Here is a 7801-nt window from a genome sequence, read left to right as displayed (position 1 = left end):
TGTGAGACTTGCCATATTTGGAAAAAGGAGGCAAGAACTCTTAAAGCTAAGATGGACAAGGCTTTGCAACCTAAGGTCACTCTTTCTATTAAAAATTCAAAATATTATATACCTTTTCATAATCCTTATAGAAGGTATAACTATAATGAAAAGAGTTCAAATGCAAAAAGTACATCTTCTCACTATGTTTATTGTCATTATTGTTGCATTAAGGGTCATACTATTGCAAAGGGAAACTTTAGGAGACTCTTTGTCCCTAAAGGCGCTTATCAATGGTTGCCTAAATGCAACCAAGGTTTCACTCATCATCAAGGACCCAATGAATATTGGGTACCTAGAACTAGTCGTTGATCTTGCAGGATAGATGTCTTGACTCTATGAAGAAAGTATGAGATCTCATTTATGGAGGATCACGGCATAATACTTGTGACATCTCCTTATTGCTTTTACTATATGACACGCAGGATGGATAGTGTTACCAAGAAGGTTAATTTTTAGTGTTTATTTAATTGGTAAAAGTGTGTGTATTAGTATTAATGTTTTCTATCCGAGAAGTGTCGGAAAAGGTAATGTGTTTTATGATGTAGGTAAGACATACTCAAGTTCATCAAATTAGGGATTGATCAACCTAAGATGATAAATATTAAGGAGGAGCAAGATGACTATCATTATTTAAAAAGATCAAAAATCCAATCATGAAGGATGATCATCAAATCAATGATCTTCTTGGATGCATTATTAATTTTTCTTCCAAGTACTTTTGCAAAGGGAAAAGTGGTAAGAGCATTCGTTTCTTTGTGTTTGTGGCACGTGTTGCATTTATTCCAACTTTCGTTCGAAAGTTCCTTGTGAAATTAAAAATGCATCCTTTATCTCGTGTACGGTGAGGTATTATCGTTTCAATCCTTTTCTTGTTTTATAAGTAATTTCTTCTTTTACCATTTATTTCACGATGGTATGTGGTGTATTATGTGTATGATATATGTTGTAAGTGTTCACTTCCAAAAATTTCAAATGTGACCATTGTGTGTTTCATTTTATATGTTTATAATGGCTTTACTTCAAATGTCTTCATATTTGATATATATCTTTTTACCATTTAATGTTTGTATTTATGTATTTGCATGATATTAGCTAGAAAATCATCAAAACAAATCATATGCATAAATCTCTCATCAATTAGTCATGCATGAGTCAAACTGAGTCATCCAAAATCACTCTAAAATTCATAAATGTCATATTTTTCAAGTTTTGTATATTATGTGTCGACACGTAAGTCGTATAGGTCGACACATAAAATTAAATTTTGTATTTGTCAAAATTCCTTCAGTATCTGTCGACACATGCAATGGATAGGTCGACTCATAAAATATTTCTTTTATTCTTTGATATTCGTTTCAGTATGTGCCGACACATAACCTTGATAAGTCGTCACATGCGTTCATAGGTTGACCCATAAGCTTCCTTTTGGTCAAACTCTTTTAATTTTCTTCATTTCTCATACATGCACCTAAGCTCTCAAGTTCCAAAACTTCATCTTGATTCTTGAAACTCATTCAATCATATAAAACCTTGTTTGCTTCATTCACCCCATATAATTAACTTCCTTATTTCCATCAAATCATTTGCATTACTCATCAATTTATCTCATTTCCCTTCAAGAACCCTTTTTCACCCTAACTCACAAAAATTCAGAATTCTTACTTGTTTTTGTATTTTCTTCACTTCTTTGTGTATTTCCTTTGTTGTATGTCTTGTTTGAGTGTGTGTGTATGTTCATAAATATTTAATACTCATTCACTTTTCATTCAAACATTTCATCAAACACTTGGAGTGCACACATTGTTTCAACAATTTTCATGGCTCCTAAGCTCTCTAAGACTAAAGGTGATGCCAAAGGAAAATGTAAGGTCGCCACATCCTCTGCTACTGTGGAAACTCCATTCACTTTGGTTTCTAGAAGGTGTGATAAATAATTTGAAGATAAACATAAAAATAGGCTTGTGGTGAAATAATATATGTGGAAGGCAAGTGTGGTTGCTGGTTTGGATCTTCCTGTAGTGGCTGACCTTGTTGTACATCAACAAATTGATTACTTTCTACAACTTTCTCAAGACTACAATGAAGACCTCATACATGTCTTCTTCTCTGGGTTGAATGAGAGGAACGATTCTTGTTTCAAATTCACTATTGGTAATGTTGTCTATGAATTCATTGATACACTATGGAAACCTTTATTTGGTATAACTGTTGTAGATGTTGTTGTTGATGATGAAGTTGATCTGTTGGTAACAGATCTTATTACTCATGTTAACTATGATTGGAATGTTCATGTAAACGATATACTTAGAGCTCCTCGTGTTGAAGACTGTTATGATGCTATTACCACTGGGCAGTTGAAAATGGTTCCAAAATCCTGTTGTGGCTAGTTTCTCATATTTTGCGTCCTAAGAATGGAGGATTCTATATAATCGATTTTGCTGAAATTCATTTAGTGTATATTCTTCTGAACAAGGTCAAGATTAACTGGCCACACTACTTGGTATCTTAGATGTTTGCTATCAAAAAATGCAATAAAGGAACCTCTTTTTGCTATGTCTCCATGATCACTAAGATTTCGAACTACTTCAACATCGACATGCCAAATCTCGCATAAAAATCTTCTGGACTTGTTCAAGAGTTTTCTCAAAGAACCCTTACTAACCTGGGGTATTTTGGGGACATAAACCATAAAGCATATTATTTTCGTGCAAGTAAAAATGCTAGAAAAATTTACAATTTTAATGACCCTGTTGAATTTGATGATGATGCAATTGAAGCTCATATGGATGACGAGAAACCTATGGGAGTTCCTCATGATGTTCTTGAGGGAGATGCTATAATGCATAATGCTCCTCATGGAGATGATCGTGGTGTTGGTTTTAGTTTTGGTTTTGCTGATACTTCCTCTATCATGATAATGCTTCATAATATGCAATTAAGGTAAGACAAGGGGTATGTGGAGGATTGTCAAAGGAGATATGCCTTTGAAGATACACAAATGGAGCAGTTTCGTCTGATGCAAGAACATATGACTACTTAGGATACCAACTTTGAGGCTTTTGCTTCGTTTGTGATGGAGAGTCTCGTGTCACGGAGTAATGACATGAATGTGAATCATATTGTCACCATAGCTAGGATTGAGCAACTTATTGCTTTTTAGAATGACCATCATTATCATTATGCTCAGTTTTACAGAGAGATGTGTGATTTTCTGGATTTTCATTATGGAAATGATAGTCAAGGATGGCATATGACATACATGTCAATGCCTCGGGGACGTGGAAGGAGATAAAGTGCTCTTGGATGGAATGTTGTGATGGTGTATTGGATTGTGTCTTTTTGGTCTCATGTTTCATTATGCATCTTGTTGAGTCATGCTTTGAGTCCTTATGCATTGTTCTTTTGTTTGGTTTATATTGCTTTGGTTATGTATTAACAATTTTGCTTGATGGTTTGAATTTAAGACAATGATTGCATTATGTCTATTGTGTTGAATATTCACTATAAAATGTTGTTGTGTTTATTATTTTTGTATGTTTCATGTATGTTAAGTATATATGAGTTCACACCTTATCTTTGCAACTGCCCGTGTATCGTATATTAGTTATATGATTTGTTGTATCAATGTGATACTAATAGCTTGCTTTTCTTCTTTTTGATGTTTTCAAAGGGGGAGAAGTATATCGTATCTGAAGATATGATGCACACATTCAGGGGGAGTCTTCATGAACATGAAACACATCGTCTCAAGTTTTGCCATCATAAAAAAGGGGGAGTATGTGAGTGCAACTTTCCTTTAGGTGTGTTTTGTATGATGTAAAAACTAGGAGTTCTTAACGTTTATGTACATTGTCATACCCCAAAATTTACCCTACCCTTCATAATTTTGATCTGGTTCATGGCTCTAATTCATGTGCATACATCCATACTTAATCAGTTCATTTGCATAAGCATTTTTCAAAGAAGAGGACATGCATCATGGATTCAAGGTGCTCCTGTTTTAGGGTTTCCCAAGTCTATCTTAGGGTGTGATCAACCAAGTCTATAAAACCTTAAGCACCGACTTTTGTATTATTAATCCTTGTGCGTTGCATTTAGGGTTAAGAACTAATCACTATCATTTGGTCAACCATGAGAGATTCATGTACTTGATTAAGTTCCTTTATAGGGTAATCATTGTACTTGGTCATTGCATTTGTTTAATTTGGATTGAGGTTCATTCAAGCCTATTCATATCCATGGTTCAAATTTCATGATTCAATGGTACTCCATTCTAATGCATTTCAATGACATGGAAAATGTTTACATGTGAGTTTGAATTCTTGAGGGAAGCATGTTACTTAGAATATAAGTTTCATTTTACCATTTATGTTCCATTCAAAATCCATTTCAATTTCAAAAACCATTAATCCATTACATTACCTCATAAACCCTTACAAAAAACAAATACAATTTTGACCTAGGTTGACTTTTGGTCAACTGTTGAGTTTTTGGTCAAATAGTTGACCAAAGTCAACTGACTAAATTCTAACTACCCTAACCCTAATTCTTTTCCTACTTCTCCCACAAGCCATCCCATTTTGTTTGATCCTCAAAACCTCCATTTTCTTCTTAATCTTTTGATGTCACCGTGTTCCAAGTTCCTTTAAATGCATGCCACGTGAATATCCATTTTTTAGGCCTTTGTTCAATCCCCCATGTTTCCAAACATCCTACGAAACCATTCCAAGCAAGCATTTCAGTCCATTTCGAGCATGACCATTCAACACAAAAACTACCAAAACAGGCCAATGCATATGTTAGCAAAAATGAAAGTTTGAATCAAGCCAAAACCTAACCTCATTTCAAGCTAATATGCAATGTAACTTTAAGGTCCAATACAAAATTTCAATCATAAGCCAAAATATCACATGATAGCAGCCATGACATACATTCAAGCATTAACACGATCAATCATCATCATACATCACATTTTCGATCAAACCAATCACCAACTAAGTGTCACATAATTAACATACATTTACATACATACACCCACAAAATTCATGACACAATAACCATTCATATCAACTTAAACATAATTTCCTTCCAAGCATACCATTTGAAGTAAGTACTAAGGCCATTTTCAACGTGTCAGTACATAGCAAAACTTACCAATTAAGCAGAAAAAACCTAGCCACAAAATCCTTGCCAATGACCACATATATTCCATGGCAGCTGACCCTATAATTGGATTTCTATTTGACTAAATCAACCAATCATCCTAACATAACAGCAATACAACAGGTCCGACACATTAAGGGAAATAAACCTCTACATTCAACTTTTTAACATCAATTACTAACTGAATCTAATGGCTTAAGCATTCATTTACTTACATGAACTTCAATAACTCATTGCACAGTTCATGTAGCAATTTTAACCTAACTACACTAATAACTTGCCATCCAACTAAATGATCATGATAACTAGCATTTAACGTAACCTTCTTAATAAGTTCATTCAAACATAGCATAACAGAGCCATGAAATTCTTAACAACAACATGTATCTTTTTTTCATTCTTAACAAATTGATGAAATTTCAATACCATTTCAATCAATATCAAGCATCATAACTGAATTAACTTCTAATAGATTTAGCACATCACTAACCTAACTTCAATTTTCTAACTCACATAAGAGTTAATTAACTATTCAAACTAACAAAATTAACTGATCAATAACAGAAATTCATTTAACTAATAGAACTGCAATTTTCTAAGAACTAACTTAATATAAATTTCTATAACTAAGCTTCACTCATCACACTAATTGAGGAATTAACTGTAACAGATTCTAACTGAAATCTCAACTAACTTTCCAAACTTCTAAGACTAATAGTGTTATCAATCATAACTTATTTTCACTAACTCAAGTTAATAGAGTTAAGCTATGTTAATCTGGAATCTCTATATAATTCATCATCACTCAATTATTGTCTTGCTGACCATTTTTTTCACTAATCATTTTCACTCATCATCAAAGCTACTTTCTCAATCCCCCACAATTCTCTCTCAATGCCTCATAATTCATCACTCCCTCACTCTCATTAATATCATACTCAACAACAACAACAACAAAAACTTAGAAACAACAAGAGGTGAAGAAGAAGGAGAATGAAAAAGGAAAAGAGGAAAAGAGATTCAGAAGCAAGGATTTCATACATAAGCATCTTCAATCTTCTTTCATCATCTCTATTGCAACCACTACTGAGGAAAGCTGCTTCTATGGAGGTGAACACTTCTTCTTTATTTCACTCTAAGATAGTTGTCATCATGTGGGGTTTTGTTAGAAGAATAAAAGCCCTAATATTAGAGACTTGGATTCCTCTTTGTGAGAGTTTAATTTTAGAATTTGTGATTAGGGTTATTGAGCTTTTCTGTTCGATTTGCACCTTAGGCTAAGAATTAGGATAAATTATGGATGAATCTAGGTAGACAAGGATGAAACGAGGAGATTGGTGTAGGTTTTACGTGGTTTGGCTCTCCGTCGCCGCCGAAGGCGATTTCCGGCGCGACAAAGATATCATTCCTCAGACAAAGGGTGACGTGAAGTGTTCTAATCTGAATATCTGCAGTGTATTTTGAATCTCTGGACCATCCCCTCTCTCATGTGGTCCTCATGGTCCTTGGCCCATGTAGGTTACTTTTTGCACCTTGTTTGATGGGCCTGTGCCCTGGATCCCTTTTGGCACCCTTATTTCAGTTTCATCCCCCTTGCCTCTCTTTTCTCATTATTTTCTTTTCTTTTGTTTGTGTTAATATCTTGTTTTTCTTAGAAAAATCTTTTATCACATTTTATTTTCCTTAATCATTTTATCACATTTTTTACATTGATACATTGATAGGGAAAATGTTAAAAAAGAATAATAATACTTGGTTGATTAGGTTAATTTGATTTTTAGTATTTGATCCACTTGGAATGTTAACAAATAACCCATCCTGTTTAGGAATTGATCATAGTTTTTTTTGGATAATTTTCAATTAATCTTAGAACTCATTTTCAACTCAAAATGGTAGAAAATAACATTCATATCCATGTCCCCTTTAGGCTTTAATTAGAAATTTAATCATGATTAAATTTGGCTTCTAATTAGAATTCATTAGAATTTTTTTTTTTTTGCATCCATTCTTGATTACACTATGATGCATAAATCATAATCATGATTATGCTTGATCTTAGCATTTCCACTTGATTGATTTTTGGGCATGGTAGTATTGTATGCTTGTATGAATCTTTATTCTATTTTATGTATGGTTTGTAATTCATCCCTCCATTGTGGGTGAAATTCCCCCCATTCTCATTATCATGTAATAATGTAGGATTTATATTTTTTTACCGCTTTCCTTTGCATATTAACTAACAAGATAAAATCCAAACGATAAAAAGAAATTTTCAAAAGACAAAAGCGTACTTGATCCAATGTCAAGTGCTTTTCAAAATCAGATTCACTTGAAAGAAAGGCGAGTGCTTGATCCAAAGTCAAGTATGTCATCCACTCCATCCCATTCTATTATCCCACTTCTATCTCTATCCCATTCTCACACCTTTCACATTCAAAATTTCAAACACTTGATCCAACGTCAAGTCATTTTCAAAATATTTTCACAATAAACTGGAAGGAAAAGGATGGGATTTACGTACTTGTGTACAACATTTTCAAGTACTTGGGTTGTCGGAGGTACCTATCTTGTAGACCGATACTTGACTTCCATTCAA

At 33.6% G+C, this 7801-nt stretch overlaps 1 long non-coding RNA gene across 1 annotated transcript; it reads right to left on the bottom strand.

Moving 5' to 3' along the window:
• Positions 1–4378: 4378 nt before the first annotated feature.
• Positions 4379–6681, bottom strand: LOC127126070 (uncharacterized). The gene is made up of 2 exons (XR_007804903.1): positions 6247–6681; positions 4379–4816 (listed from the first exon to the last, which is right to left on the bottom strand). It is a non-coding gene; the product is annotated as an uncharacterized LOC127126070 (long non-coding RNA).
• Between the last annotated feature and the right edge of the window lie 1120 nt (positions 6682–7801).

This window comes from Lathyrus oleraceus, chromosome 3, assembly GCF_024323335.1.
Source record: "Lathyrus oleraceus cultivar Zhongwan6 chromosome 3, CAAS_Psat_ZW6_1.0, whole genome shotgun sequence".
Lineage (NCBI taxonomy): Eukaryota > Viridiplantae > Streptophyta > Magnoliopsida > Fabales > Fabaceae > Lathyrus > Lathyrus oleraceus.
Note: the sequence above shows the minus strand (reverse complement) of the source record. Positions and strands in the feature narration are given on the sequence as shown.